The sequence below is a fragment of the Carlito syrichta genome, unplaced genomic scaffold (assembly GCF_000164805.1).
Source record: "Carlito syrichta isolate Samal-C Ts95f unplaced genomic scaffold, Tarsius_syrichta-2.0.1 Scaffold307669, whole genome shotgun sequence".
Lineage (NCBI taxonomy): Eukaryota > Metazoa > Chordata > Mammalia > Primates > Tarsiidae > Carlito > Carlito syrichta.
This window is the reverse complement of record NW_007251765.1, coordinates 233,821-249,934: the sequence shown is the minus strand read 5'-3', so window position 1 is coordinate 249,934 and position 16,114 is coordinate 233,821.

Here is a 16,114-nt window from a genome sequence, read left to right as displayed (position 1 = left end):
TCAAAGTCGCAAAGATTGTGAAAGGCAGAGGGACGGTTGAATTCAGGTGTTCCTGCCTAAGCCTTGAACGGTCTAGACTGAGGCATCGTTCTGTCCACCCCTGCCTGGGTCCAGGGAAGGTGCTGGGCTGGTGACAGATGACGCTGCAGGGTGGTACTGTACAGGATAAGGAGCGTACAGGCAGAGAACAGGCAGCAGGAGAGGCCTCGAGGCAGGGACACCAAGAAGCAGAGAAAAGGCAGGCCCAGGGGAAGGAGTGGGGCCGGTTTCTACGAGGATTAGACACCCAGCAATCAGGAATAGAGCCTAAAGTAACAAGGACCGTGTCTTCTTCAGTCTCCCTAGTTCCTGGTACAACGCTGACCCTGGTGGCACTCCACAAAGACGCAGTAGCCGAATTAATGAATGACTTAAAAATGGGTTAATTCCATGGAACCGACCATGCTGCCCATTGAAAGTGGATGGACTTTAAAAAATGTGGTGTATATACACGATGGAGTATTATGCAGCCATAAAGGACGAAATTATGGACTTCACGGCAACTTGGATGGATTTAGAGTCTATAACATTCAATGACTTATCACAGGAACAAAGAATCGAGTACCACATGTTCTCACTCATAAGCGGATCCTGAGCATTAATCATAATACTATAAGAAAGGGATTGGTAGTAGCGGGACATACCAGGGTGATGGGCATATCGATAAGGGCACCTGATCTCAAACCAGGTGAAGTGGGGACCAAAGGGAGGCCCAAACCTTACCTGTACGATGACCACTAGTATACCTAATCCTGAATTGCACCCCACATCTTTAAAATAAAAATTTTTTTAAAAGAAAAAGAAAAAATGGGTTAATTCATGTTTTGAAGGCAGCAAATGATTTGAAGTTGGTGGGCAGGATGTACTGGAGTGGGAGAGAGACATTCGCTTCTGGACTTTTCTTCTTTAAAAGAGGGAGCCGTTCAAAATAGAAGAATGACGGGAAAATTTCCCTTGGGGCGCTGCCAGCCCACACAATGCCTCCTCTTCTTCCCAGGTCAGAAGGCGTTTGGGACCCAGCCCCGCGGCGGGGAGTGCGTGGCCCGCCGCCTGTCCCACACACGTACCCACTTGTACTCTGGAGCACAGAGACCCGGGGCCTGCCAAGCCCGACACAAATGTCTCCTTCATGGCAGCCATCCGGCATGTGTGGGTTCAGCAGCTCCTGCTTCTGGAAGTCTCCCTCCAGGGCTGGGGGGAGGCTCCCCTGGCTAAGTCTCCCCACGCCTGTTTGGAGACAGAGGCGGCTCTGCTTTCTCAACCACTGAGTCACTGCCACCAGCCACGAGGCATAAAGATAACTAGCCCAGCAACCTGAGGAGAGAAAAGAGGGTCTTTCCTGTTCAAAGATCAGCCTCAACAAATGGGGCACAATCGCCCTGCATCAGAAATGATCATTGAGGCACCGGGCTAGGTTCTGTGGATTCGTGGATAAATAAGATGCGGTTCTTCCTTTTAAGGAACTCAAAGTCCAAAACGAACAACAGAGACCTAAATAAGGACCTGCAGTGTTAGAGAGGTGTGGCGAAGGCATTTCAAATGATCAGAAAAGCATCACAGATGGGGTAATTGAGCTGGGCTTTGAAAGATGAGTAGTTCACCAGGTAGATGAGAGAAGCAGCCCTCGAGCACAGAGATGACAGCGTGTATCGCGGGCTTGAGGAATGATCAGCCGCTTTGGCCCAGAGTGCAGGGTGGGCCAGAGGCTGGGGAGGGCAGGGGGCTGGAAGTCAGCTCATTTTCTTTCATAGGGCAGGAAGCCATCAAAAGTTCTTAAGAAGGGAAGAACAAGATAAACGCTGGGTATTGGATGCAACTCTGACTGCAGTGAGAGGGATGTGTCCCCGATACTGCTCTATTATACATACTTGCAGAATGAACAACTGATTTCAAGAGGGAAGAGAGAGTAGCAAATCTAGGCAGATTTAATGCTTTTTTCTCTTTTCTTTTTTTTTTTTTCTTTCTTTCTTTCTTTGGGTTAGGGTCTCCCTCTGTCACCCAGGCAAGAGTGCAGTGGCACAATCACAGCTCGCTGCAGATTCAGCATCCTGGGCTCCAGTGATCCTTCTGCCTCAGTCTCCCAAGTAGCCAGGACTACAGATGCGGGCCACCACACCTGGCCCTTAATGGTCTTTCTAAATGCTCCTTTGATTTGTTTTTAATTTTTTCTTGTAAGAGAGCAGCAGCTTTTCTTCTTCTTTATTGAACCATCACAAATGTATATAATCTGAAATTGCAGGCCTAACTGCAGAATGTCTTACACAGTTGGCGGTCTCACGAGTGTTGGTTTTGTCTTCCTGGGTGATTTTCGGCTCCGTGACAGCCAGGGCAATGCCCTCTGTGATCTCTGTGCTGTCCAACAGCCTCTGTCATGTGCTGGGCACACATTGGGCTCTAGGTGAGCAGAACCATGAAACACATTCATGGAGCGCAAGAACAGGGTCTTGCAATTACCTGGTCCAACTCCCTCATTTTATAGGAGGGGGAGACTGAGATTTAGAGAAGAGAAACACACGCCCTGAGATTTAGAGAAGAGAAACACACGCCCTGTGTGCGTGTTTCTACAGCTAGACTTTTGAGTTTTACAGCAGAGACCTGGGCTCAGTCAAGCCTTTCAGGTGCTAACACCAAGGGTCCAGGCTCAGACTCTGAAATAAACCAGTGACAAGCCTGGGTAACAGCAGGGTGAATGGAACACCCTCAAACAAACCATATACACCCAGGAGGATGCGCTTGTGTACCTACATGGCATTCAGTGTCAAACGCTTCTTGAATTCTGAAAAGGACAGACCCTGGGCCTAGACATGCCAGACATAGGAGAGCATAAAAGTTCAGGGTGTGGGCTTGGGACTCTGGTGGGTCCGGGTTTGATTCCCAGTTCTGCCACTTACCACCTCCCCAAGAGCAGTGTCCAAATATGTAAAATAAGCAAAGAAACTCCAACTTACTCCTTCCAGGATTATGGAGATGGACTGGGGTGAGAGATATAAAATGCTTATCACAGTGGAGAGAAGGCTAGAAAGACAACCGCGGCACTCAGCCCCTGAGGGGACCCACTGATCACCCAACCTTCCATTCCCAGGCACTTCATTCAGATTAGGCACTGGGTGAGAAAGCAGAGGGAGATGGGGGTCACTCCGGGGTTTCCAGCCTGGGGAACTAAGGCATGGGAGGAACACAACTGAGGAAGGAAAATAGGGAGGAACAGGGACAGGGAAAAGGAGGTGGAGAGCTCAGCCCGGGGCATGCAGATAGGCCTAACAAAGGGTTCACCCACAGCAGGGGTTCATTCACAAAGAAGGGTCCAGCAGATGACTGGAAAGGTGGGTCTGGGGCAGGGGAGAAGCCTGAAGACGAAATGTGTATTCCAGAGTCATCCATATCAGTGTGATCACTGCAGGGTGGGGGGTGAGGAGAAAAGAGACCACAGAAGAGTCCGAGGAACACTCCTGAAGAAAGCCATGTGTGAGCAGCAGCCCAGAGACTCAAAGGGGGTCAGTTTTGGAAAAACTCTTCTGTGGTGGCTCACGTCTATAATCCCAGCACTTTGGGAAGTCAAGGCAGGAGGACTGCTTGAGCCCAGGAGTTTGAGTTCAGCCTAGACAACATAGCAAGACCCTGTCTCTACAAAACATAAAAAAAAAAAAATTAGCTGTGCATGGTGGCACATGCCTGTAGTCCCAGCTACTTGGAAGGCTGAGGTGGAAGGGTCACCTGAATCCAGGAGGTTGAGGCTGTGGTGAGCTGTGATTGTGCTACGGCATTCCAGCCTGGGCAACAGAGTGAGGCCCTGACTCAAAAAAAAAAAAAAAAAAAGTGGAGCAAGGGGCAGACACCAAGGGTTGACAAGATGGCGGAAGCAGCATGTTGGCCTTTTGGCTGGCTGTTTTCCAGTGGAATTCAGGAAAGAAAGGGGCAGCAGCTCAAGGAAGGGACAAGGCAAGCTCTGAGGAAGGCAAGCAGTTTGCAGGCCAGGGAGAAGCAGGGAGGGAGAAGGACGCATTGAGATGCAAGAAGAGGAGGTGACACTGGCTCCAGAAACTGTGCTAAAAGATGCAACAAGGCCAGGCGCAAGCTCACGCCTGTAATCGAGCACTTCGGGAGGCAGAGGGGGGAGAATAGCCTTAGTTCAGGGGCTTGGGACCAGCCTGGGCAACTTGGCGAGACCTCATCTCTACAATAAATCAAAAATAGCCGGGTCTGGTGGTGCATGGCTGTAGTTCCAGCTCCTTGGAAGGCTGAGGTGGAAGGATCACCTGAGCCCAGCAGGTCTAGGCTGCGGTGGCTGTGAGTGTGCCACTGCACTCCAGCCTGGGTGACAGAGTGAGACTCCGACACACACACACACACACACACACACACACACACACACACACACACAGAGTAAGATGCAGCAAACCTCGAACTGGTGGAGCTAGGTGCTTTTATTACTTTATTTCCTACTTTACAATGGGAAAACTGGGTCCAGAGAGGCTACCGTAGTCCAAATGCCAGTATCCCTTCAAAAGCCATATGCTGAAATTCTAACCCTCCATGAGACAGTATCAGGAGAAGGGTCCAGCCTCGGGTAGATGAGCAGAGTCCTCACGACTGAGCTAGTGTCCTTATACAAGAGACCCCAGAGAGCTCCCTCCCCCTTCCATCATGGGAGGACCCGCAAGAAGACAACAGTCTGTGAACCAGGAAGTGGCTCCTCACCCAGACACCCAGCCTGCCAGTGCTTAGACCCAGGACTTTCAGTCTCCAAAACGGAGAGAAATATTTTTAAATTTCTAAGCCACTCCGTCCATGGCAGTTGGTTACAGCCGCCCGAATGGACCAAGGCAGAGGTTAAATAACTTATCCAAGTTAGCAGTTGAAGAAAGATTTGAAGCCAAAGCCTCTGGCTTGAGAGTCCATGGCTTTTACCCAACGAGAGCAAGAAGGGAAGGCTTTCAAGGCCTGGCCTTGGCAAAAGGGAAGAGAGCAAAGATGGAGAGAAACCGAGGTGAGACCAGGGAGTTGAAGTCGCATGGCCTCCCTCTTCCTCAGAAGGTAGGACGAGGCCCGGAGCCAGGAGGGAGGCTGTGTGAATGGTGTCGGCGCTCGAGAAGGCCAGATGGAGTCTACAACAGTCAGCGACGGGCTGGTATGAGAGACATAGATAAACAGGAGGATGCCAAGTAGCAGCTGAGGTCAAAGCATGTGGATCCAGGGGTTCCAAGGCAGGGCTGGAGAAATGGGACAGTGACGTGCAATCTAGGATTGAGCTCACAAAGTAAAAGGAGTGAAAAGTGGGAGATCGTAGGACACAAAGAACACCAGCAGTTGGCATACTGGGAAGGGGGAATATTCTCAATGTGGTGTCATCCATACCGACAGGCATAAAGGTGAGGACCAGGCAAGCAGCTGTGTTGTGTTACGACAGGTCAGTTGACCAGCCACCCCACTCAAAGGCCCCCTGATTGCAAAGGTGCCCTAAAGCACCTGCGACTCAGCCCAAAATAAGTCTTCTTGATTTAACAGTGAGGGCTCATAACTCTGCTGCCCAGTACCAAAGCCACTAACTACATGTGGCAGCTAAGCACTTGAAATATGGCTAGTCCAGGCCAGGAGTGACGGCTCATGCCTGTAATCCCAGCACTTTGGGAGGCCAAGGCGGGAGGACTGCTTGAGGCCAGAAGTTTGAGACCAGCCTGGGCAACATAGTGAGAACTTGTCTCTACAAAAAAATTTAAAAATTAGCCAGGTGTGGTGATGCACACCTTAGCTACTTGGGAGGTTGAAGTGAAAGGATTGTGTGAACCCAGGAGCGTGAGGCTGCAGTGAGCCATGATTGTGCCACTGCACTCCATCCTGAGCAACAAAATGAGACTCTTGACTTGAAAGAAAAAAAAGAAAGGGGGAGAGAGAGAGAGAGAGAAAGAAAGAGAGGAAGGAAGAGAAATAGGTGGGGAGAGAGCCATGGAGGGAGGGAAGATGGTTAGTCTAAATTAAAATGTACTATGTGTAAAATACACCTGGATCTCAAAAACTTAGTATGAAAAAAAATGAATGTAAGATATCTTTTTTGGCATTGATCACATGTTGAAATGATAATATTTTAGATATATTGGGTTAAATAAAATACATCAAAATTACTTTCAACTGTTTTCTTTTTCGTTTCTTGCATGTGCTACTTGAAAATTTGAAATGTGACCCTAATTCTCGCTCTGTTGGCAAGAGCTGGTCTGCGGGGCAACTGTGATATCAGACTGGGGCTACGTGAACGCGTTAGGCCAGCATGTCCACTCAAGCCAAGGAGCTGATCTGAATAGCTCCCTCAGCTGTTCTGGGAGAACGGGCAACACAACTGCGGTTTGGGTTTTTGAACTTGGGGACAGAGGGCCAAAGAGCTGTGACCTAAATTAGGAAAGAGGTCCTCTTCGGGGTACCAGAAGAAGATTTTTATGATGTGCCACCCCTTAGGGCAAGAAACAGACCAAATATCCAACATGAGACTGAATGCCGAAAAAGCCCACAAGCCCTCGGGCGAAGACAAGGACCGGCTCTGGATCCACTTCCAAACCAGGCTCTGCCTTCAATGTCCCAGGCTGCGTGGGCCTTCTCCACCTCCCCAGCTCCTCTGCTCCCTCCACTGACCTCAGGCGACCTCCAAACCCCAGCCCTCCACTCACTCCACCAGTATCCCCCAGATCACGAAGTCCAACAACCTTCTATATTCCAAAAAGCCTTTCCCAATTGGCCAGAACTAGGGCTGACCCTCCCACCCACACCCAGTCTTCCCTTTTAGGAGCTTTCTGCCAGCAATGAAGAAGGTAGGCGATGGACACAGCACGACCAGGATGGCTTGCAAGCCTGCAAGTCCAGATCCTCACACAGATTTGTCCAACTTTTGCTGTGTGAGTTTAAGGCCCATCACAACTTCTCTAGGCTGCTTCACTGGCTACCTAATAACATTGACCTCAATCTACAGACTTGCCAGAGGGTTCCATAAGATAATGGAAGCACAAGCGCTTTGTTAGAGAAGATGCATTACACAAATGAAAAAGAATATTGTGATCTAGATGGGGGAGGGGGAGGAGAGACTAGGAAAGAGGAAAAAGAAGGTGCAAGGGGGGGAGCCAGCTATTAGGCAAAGACAGGGTATGACTCCCCCACCCACTGGCAGGAGGGTGCCCCACCCACCAAGAGCCAGCGCAGGTCACAAGCCTTCTTATCAGACAACACCGCATACCTGGCTTCTGGAATGTTCCTGCAGCTGAATAAATAAAAGTGATTCCAGGGGAAGATGCCCACCACAAAACCTGAATGCAGCTGCGAATGAACTGCTTGAGATGTTCATGGTATTCAGCCCTGGAAAGAGGATTTTCACCTCCACTGCGAAAGCTACAATCATCCCAGATTCGCTCGCCCTCTGAACCCTCCTCCCCCAGCAGTGGTGAAGGCTGGAAAGTGAGGAATTCCAGAAATGGAAGGAGTGAACAGGGCTTGCTTCTCTCAGTGCCGCAAAGGGCTCTGACCATCCGGTTCCCAAATAGTTGCGTGGGACACATTCCCACGCTATTCAGTCTTCATTCGAACCTTTGAAGGAAGGAATTATGATCCCATGTTGTAGAGGAGTCGACTGAGGCTTGGAGGGCACAGTGGGAATTCAAGACTACCCTTCTGTTTAATGGGCTTTTCCATCACAGACTTTACAAAGGCCTGGCTGTTTAGATAGATAGAACAGGACAGTAAGTAAAGCACCATTTTTATTAAAAATGTTTCTATCGGATATATATATATATGTCAGGATATACATCTAGTTCTATGTAAGAATATGTAGTTTTTGTTTTTTGTTTTTTTTGAGTTGGAGTGCAGTGGCCGCTCCCGGCCACCGCAGCCTTGACCTGCTGGGCTCCGGCGATCCTTCTGTCTCCGCCTTCCAAGTAGCGGGAACTACAGGCGCGGGTTACCACGCCCGGCTAATTTTTTTATTTTATTGTAGAGATGAGGTCTCGCCAAGTTGCCCAGGCAGGTCTCAAACCCGTGGGCTCAGGCAGTCCACTCACCTCAGCCTCCCAAAGAGCAGGATTACAGGTTGAGCCACCGAGCCCGCTAGAATATGTAGTTTATATATCATAAAGGTATGGTGCCCGATTAGACCAATACACTCCAAACTAGTCCACATGCCCTAGCCACCAATTCTTGACAGTTTGGAGATTTCTCCCGTATAGGCTTTTATATTATTTTAAATGTCTACTGCTAACTGATATGATAGCTATAATTTTTTGATTCAAAAAATTTCCCACCAGCCTGGGCAACACAGTGAGACCCCACCTCTACAAAAAAAAAATTAAAAATTAGCCGGGTAAGGTGGTGTGCACCTGTGGTCCCAGCTATTTGGGAGGCTAAGGCTGGAGGGTCACTTGAGTCTAAGTGTTTGAGGTTTGAGGTCATTGAGACTTTCAAATTATAAAGGTCACACACCCTCAACACACATATCCCCAAAATTATTCCAAAATATCTTTCTCTTCTATTGTAGAGGTTCTTACAAATTAAACACACACACACACACACACACACACACACACACACACACTTCACCTTGCCCTTCAAGAGTCCAATTGTTTAACTTAAAATATTAATAAAGGCAGTGGACACCTTATACGGCAGTAGATATCTGCCAAGCATGGGTGTTTGGATGTCCTTCCTGAGCAGTGAGCAAAGGGGCCCGCTCCGGGGACATCATTTCTGTCTTCCGGGTTGTCCTGGCCACCCTTCACTTCCTCCTGCTTCCTTCCCAAGTCCTGCATCAAGCATCCCCCAGTCTGACAAAGGGCTTATAATGAACAGAGTTCAGCATCTCCTCTCTCCTCTCCTGTAATCCACCAGCATTCCGAGCACGCCTTTCTTACTCCAGAGTGGCTTCATGATGGAGGTTTCAGGCGCGCTAACTGGCTGTGGGGCCTCACCACCCCCAGAGGGTTGACTGACCACCGCCCACCTTCCAGCCAGGTGGGGCCGTGTGGGGATCCATTCAAGGTTAGTCTCGCCAGACCTGCTGATTTTTTTCATAAGGAGCCAGAAATGTGTATTTATGCAAAATCTGATTTTTAAATGTTGACTGATGTTTTAAAAAAAACATTGGGCAGGTCACATAAAACCCAAATGTGAACCAAATGTCACCTGCGTGCATGCCAGGCAGGCACTGAAGGAGGTCAAGGATCTCAGCCCGCTCTCTGGCCTCATCTCCAACCCCTCTGTGCGTCACAAATGCCACCCACCCCTCACCTTGTGCCACATCTCTGAGCCTCAGCACCCCATGCCTTGGCTCACAAGGTACCTACCCCATGGGATGCCGTTTTTCGTCTGCCCTGTCAGAGCCCTTCCCCAGCTTCAAGGGTCTGCTTGAATTGCACCCCGTCTCAGTTCTTCCTACCTAAACATCACTTTTCACTAATATGGCCCCTCCTCTACAGCTCCCTTCAAAAGGCTCTTTCTTTGCCCTGGCGGGTGTATTTCTATCGATTTCCATTCGCTCTCACATCCTGCCTCTCATGGCCATTGTTTCTGCATGTTTAAATCTTTCTGGTAGATCACACATTGGAAGACAGAATGGAGGGATTTGTGGGTGCCAGGTATGACTTGGGGACGATTTTCCTTGTTCTGTAGGAGACAAAACCAAAACTCAGCGAGTAAGGGATTATCTCGAGCTTCTGGTACAGATCTCCTGTATGTCCTTCTGCTCCCACTACCCAGAATCTTCCTCCTCCTTTCTCCATCTGGTAACTCCTACTCAGCCCTCAAGACAGCTCTACCCGCCAGACCCTCCCCTTCCCCACACTGAGTCAGCTTGGCCCCTCCTCCCGGTGCTGAGCTCCTACACTGCACTGCTTCGTAACTCGCGACAAGCTTACTCTTGTCTTCTGTTGGGTTGTCAGCGCCTGGCCTAGCACCGTACCTGGCCTAGAGTAGGCCACTGGTCAATACTTACTGGATGGCGTGAAGGAAGGGGGGAAGGGAACAATGAAAGGAGTGAGAAAGAGGAAGGAGGGAAAAAAGGACAATAACAGGTCACAGGCAACCATGACATGCGAGGGGCGATGACCCGCCCGGCTCCCAGCCCTGCTTCTGGACTGGGGTTGATGCTGGCTCCCTCGTGCCACTGACCGAAAGCAGATCCTTGGGAAGGATCCAGGTGCCATTACCCCTCCTCCCCAGAGTGGGCAGGCAGGTGGCAGGTGGTGCCTGGCCTCTGGGCCCCAGGAGCCCCAGTGTTCACCTCTGACTGCTATCGGCTTCTGGTCCCTACCCCTGTGGGAACGCGTCTTCTGCATGGTCATGCTCTGCCTTAGAAAGATGGCTTCAGACATGATGGATGGCCATGGGGTGAGTTTCCCCCAAGGCTGATGGGAGAGTGAGCTGGAAAGGCTCACAGCAAGCATATGCGCAGACAAGGGCCTGACAACATTCCCACTGCCCGGGGCAGCTGCCTGGCCTGAGAATGTGCCTTCCCGAGCCAGGACAAAGGCAGGGGAGATTTCCCTGGAAGGGAGGTTTCCCCATTGCTGGAACACTCCCGTGCAGCTGCACTCCACCCCTCCTCATTCACGGGCCAGGAGGACACAGCCGGGCCACTCCTGCTCCTGGGCCCTCTCCCTGGCCCAGGCTGAGAGAACCATCCCCGTCTCAGGAGAATCCACAGAGAAGACAGCCAGGCTGATGTCCCTCTCAAGCGAGCAGTTGTTCCCACCAACACTCACCCACAATCAGAGGGTTCTAGAAAACCCTGGTCTCCTCACCACCACCAGGACTACCAAAGTCAAGCCAGGGGGGCAACACCAAGAACACCACTAATTTATGACCTAAATTACCTCCCGAGGCCCCACCTCCTAATACCGTCACATTAGGGGTTAGGACCTCAACAAATGAACCTGAGGGACACCAACTTTCAGACCATAGCACAGGCTCTCATTGAGAGCCCTGGGCTCAGCAAATCCTCGACAAACCAGTTAGGTAAGGCTCCTTTAGCCCATTTTAAAGGCAGGAGGCTGGCCTCGCTGGCTCAGCCTGTAATCCCAGCATTTTGGAAGGCCGAGGCAAGAAGATTGCCTGAGCCCAGGGGTTCGAGACCAGCCTGGGCAAATTGGTGAGACCTAGTCTCTACAATAAGTCACAAAAACTAGCTGTGCATGGTGGTGTGTGTCTGTAGTTCTGGCTACTTGGAAGGCTGAGGCGGAAGGATCGCCTGAGCCCAACAGGTTGAGGTTGTGGTGGCCGTGAGCGTGCGGCTGCACTCCAGCCTGGGTGACAGAGTGAGACTCTGATTAAAAAAATAAAAATAAAGGCAGGAAATGAAGTTCAAAACCATTTTATAATTAGAAAGGAAATGAAAGGAGACCACATTACTCAAATAAACAAAATACTTTAAAAATAATAACAATAACAAGAAACAAGACTTCAGCTAGGGAAACGACTGACTTAAGGAAGAAACAAAAAAGCTAATTTTTTATTATTTATTATTATGCACCAAGGGCTTTATGTGCACCACCTCATTTCATCCTTGGTAACCTGACAATACAATCTAATCTCACGTTGTTCCCATTTTACAGAGAGGAAACCAAGGGACAGGGGAGTAATCTGATTTAAACCTAAGGCCTGGGCATTCCACTCCCCCACAAGCCACACTGCAATGTGTGAATGTGTATGTCTTTAGGGAGACATATTAGCATTTTAGCAATGGAAAAGACAAAGTGGCCCCCAAGAATGGTTCCAATGTGGGGAATTCCAGGCCTCAGCCCTGCCGGTGGGCGGAGCTTTCAGGGCAGGAGGCTTTTGGCACCCCTCAAAGGTGGCCACCCACAGGCCTGGCGGACACAAGGCTCCATTCACCAGCAGGCAGAGCCAAGAGCCACAGGGGTAGAAGGAAGGAGAAGAGGGTTAGGTCAGGGAAGACCAGCCCTGGGCAGGTGAGCACCTGCAAAGGCATGTGCGCCTCCCCTGTCCCCTTGCCCAAAAATATCAGCCTGCTTAGCAGTGTGGAAGAAGCACTGTCATCGTCAGTGCCCGGCAGGGAAGCGAGCTGAGGCAAGAGGTCATCATTCAGCTCCTTCGCTCACCCCCCTGCAACCCAGGGCCTGGCGCATCCTGCAACCCAGAGCCTGGTCCTAGCATCCCCAGCTGTAAGACCAGGGGCGGCCTAGGTAACTGCTGAGGCTTCTTTTACCATCAACAGATATGAAGCCAACACTTGGAGCGGCAGCATTAATGGCCAAAAGGGCTGGGAGGAGGACTGGGGAGACAGGGAGAAAGCAGCCTGGGCCAAAGAAAGGGAGACAAGCTCCAGGGGACGGAGCCCAGAACAGGTTTCTGGAGGGGTTAGGGTGCCAAGAACAGGCAGGGAGGCCCTGAAGGGGGGATCGGAGGGCACAGTTCACTTGCCGTCATCCAGGTCTACTGAGGACTCCAGCCAGACAATGCCCTGGGCACTGGGGAGGGGAGAGGTAGCTCAACCCAGAGGAGGCAGCCACGCACAACAGCACAGCAATGCTGATGGGTTCTTCATGAAGCCAGAGCCGGCTGCCGTGAGGAGTGGTGCGTGCTGGCCATAGGCCAGGAGAGAGGGAATCAGGGAAGCCCTCCTGCATGAGTCCAGGTGTGAAGCAGATGGGGACAATTTCACTCAGTCTAAATCTAGTGCCTTCTGCTCAAATGGAAAGAGCTGTTCAAAATGACGCTGAAGCACTGGAGAGCAAATAGGTACGTTATCTCCATTTTGCAGATATGAAAGCTGAGGCTCAGCAAGGTCATGGCCAGGTGGCAGAGCCAGAATCAGAACCCAGTTCTGCCTGACTCCTCAGCTTTTGCTCATAATGTTTTTTCTTTTCTCTCTTTTGTCTTTCTCTCTTTTTTTTAAAGACAGAGTCTCACTATATTGCCCAGGCTGGTCTCAAACTCCTGGCCTCAAAAAATCCTCAGCATCCCAAAGTGCTAGAATTACAGTCATGAGCCACTGCACTTGGCCTGTAATTTTTTTTTTTTTTTTTTAGTCAGAGTCTCACTCTGTCACCCAGGCTGGAGTGCAGAGGCTCGATCACAGCTCATCACATCCTTGACCTCCTGGGCTCAGTTGATACTTCAGTCACAGCCTCCTGAGTAGCTGAGACTATAGGTGTGCTCCAACATGCCCAGCTAATTTTTTGGCTTTTTGTAAAGATGAGATCTTGCTATGTCGCCCAGGCTGACCTCGAACTCCTGGGCTTAAACAAACCTCCTGCTTTGGCCTCCCAAAGTGTTAGGATTACAGGCATGAGCCACCATGCCTGGCCTCTGCCCTGTAATTTTTATCCTATCCCCAGTCTTGCCGTTTGTATGCCTGTGAGTGGTTAAATGTAGGGAGGAGAAGGGAAGAACCGTGAGAACAAGCAACAACCCAGAAAGATAGACTGTGGAAAACTACGAAGGATAGTAGGCACTGTCCCACAAAAACAAAATGGCAGCCAGTGTCTTCCCTACCAGACTCTTCTGTGATTGCCTGTAGTGGGTTTTAAGAATACTGGCTTCTAGAATCAGCCAGATCTGGGCTGAGCTCCTGGCTCTACCACATAATATCTCAGGGACTCTAGAACAAGGGTTTAAACTCTTAGAGTCTCACTTTGCTTACCAATACAGTGGGAATAATGACAGCCATACCTTATTGAGTAGTGGGTAAGTTTAAATGTCTGCTATATTAAAAGGGCTTGGCCCAGTGTCTGGCACATGTTCAAAAAGACAGCAAAAAAACCAACCACTACTCTAAGTTTGTTCCAGTGGATTCTCCTCTCTCCCAGCTTCCTCCTCAAAATCAGCATGGGGCCCATCTTCCCATCTCCTCCCTCCTCCTTCTGTCTCCTCTACATACCCTCCATTTCAGAACCCACTTCAAAGCCACTTCTCCCTGGACTTCATTTCCTTCCTAGGATTCTTGTTTGCATCAGATCAAGTGATCCATCAGTCTACACAAACTCCTCAATCTCTCAGGAGCGTCCTTGTCTACCAGCTGGTTGCAACAAGGAACTGTTTCGCCTGAGATGAGCCAAGCAATCAGCGTGGGGCTGGTGGCTGTGTGGGCTGATAGGAATTACCTAGCAAGTCGCCTGACCTCTGAGTATACATCAAAGCCTGGTCGGGCACAGTGGCTCAAGCCTGTAATCCTAGCACTTTGGGAGATCGAGGTGAGGGGATTGCCTGAGCCCCCAGGTTCAAGAACAGCCTGGGCCACTTGGTGAGTCCTCATCTCTACAATAAATTTTTTAAAAATTAGCCAGGTGTGGTAGCACGTGCCTGTAGTTCCAGCTACTTGGAAGACAGATGGAAGAATCGCCAGAGCCCAGCAGGTCGACACTGGGGTGGCCATGAGCGTGCCACTGTGATCCAGCCTGGGCAACAGAGTGCGACTCAAAATGTTTTTTAAAAAAACAAAACAACCTTCTACCCAAACCAAAAGTTCAGTGCTTTTGCAAATTCGCCAGCTATTAAATGAAATTTACATCTGTCCAAGAATGCCTTCCACTAATGAGACAGAGATAGATGGGTATATAAAAGGTCAGGGCGAGGGAGGTTGGGAGCTTGGGAATAAAGTTTACTGACTTCCTGTCAGGGGGTCCTCACCTTTGCTGTGCCTTCTCCCCTTGGGCAGACTGGTGAAGCCCACGGATAAATAAATTAATAAATAAAATGGATAACTGAATCAATAAAATGCATAGCTTGGCTACAAAGAGATCCAATAATATTGAAACATAATTATTAACATTTTTTAAAGTGTGTGATGCAGTAACACATATTCTTCCTTATTAACACATTAAATAACAAGCTCTGGCAGCGGCTGCAACACTTACTGTGATTTCAAAGTTACTATGGGTATAAATAATATTTCAAGATACCAGCAGCAGCTAAAATGTCATATGAAAATATGTGTGATTTCTACCGGTGACAACGTCATAGCGACAGTGAATACAGTGTGGTTTGTTGTCTACATTCATAATCAAAGAAAATGCTAAGTAAAGATGCTCTTTTTTTTTCCACCCGAGTTCACAGCCTCCTCTGAATTCTATCCATAGATCCCTTGGGACTGTTGACACATGTTAGGAATGCCTGGTAAGTTCTTCACAGCTCAGCAAGGCTTTGTACTGGGCGTATTCCTAAGTTTCAGCTCACCCTTACCTCCTTCTTGAAGAACCTCCCCCCATGCCCTCCTGACCTTGAAAGGCCAAGTTCTGCCCACAGGACTCTCTTCTGCCCACCCCTCCTGTCCGACTGGCCCAGGGGAGGATGCTGGCTCCACGGCATCCCGTGCCCCAGGCTACTTGGCCCCTGTCAAGACGAGCAAGGCTGAGGCCAGGAGAGGCAGCCTCGGGTTCCAGAGAACCAGCTCAGACAGGGGATCCTCTCTGGTACTCGAACCAAACAACACAGGTGAGGTCTGGGCGACAGTAAGGCAAGGGGGAGGGGAGCTGTGCTGCACAGAGCTGATGGCACTCAAAGGGGGCACCACAGGGTGAAGGCCAGTGACCAGCTGCACCAGTGCTATGACCTTGAACTCCAAACCCTCTCCTCAACATCATCTGCCTCCAGGATGCTGGCCTTCTGCCAGGCCTGTGCTTAGACATCAATACAGTGGTCCCCCTTCACCCCTTAGAAGTGGTTTCACTGTCTGAGGCTTCAGTTATTTGTGATCCATAGCGATCCAAACATATTAAGATATTTTGAGAGGCAGAGAGAGACTACATTCACATAACTTATTACGGTATATTGTTATCATTGTTCTTTATTATTATTATCATTCGTGAGTCAGAATCTCACCCTGTTACCCAAGCTGGAGTGCACTGTCATGCTCACGCGGCCACCACAGCCTCGATCTCCTGGGCTCAGGCAATCCTTCTGCCTCAGCCTTCCAAGTAGCCAGCACTACAAGCACACACCACCACACCTGGCTAATTTTTTGGTTGATTGTAGAGATGAGGTCTCACCAAGTTGCCCAGGTTGGTCTCGAACCCCTGGGCTCTGACAATTCTCTCGCCTGTACCTCCCAAAGTGCTGGGATTACAGGCATGAGCCACCGTGCTTGACACCT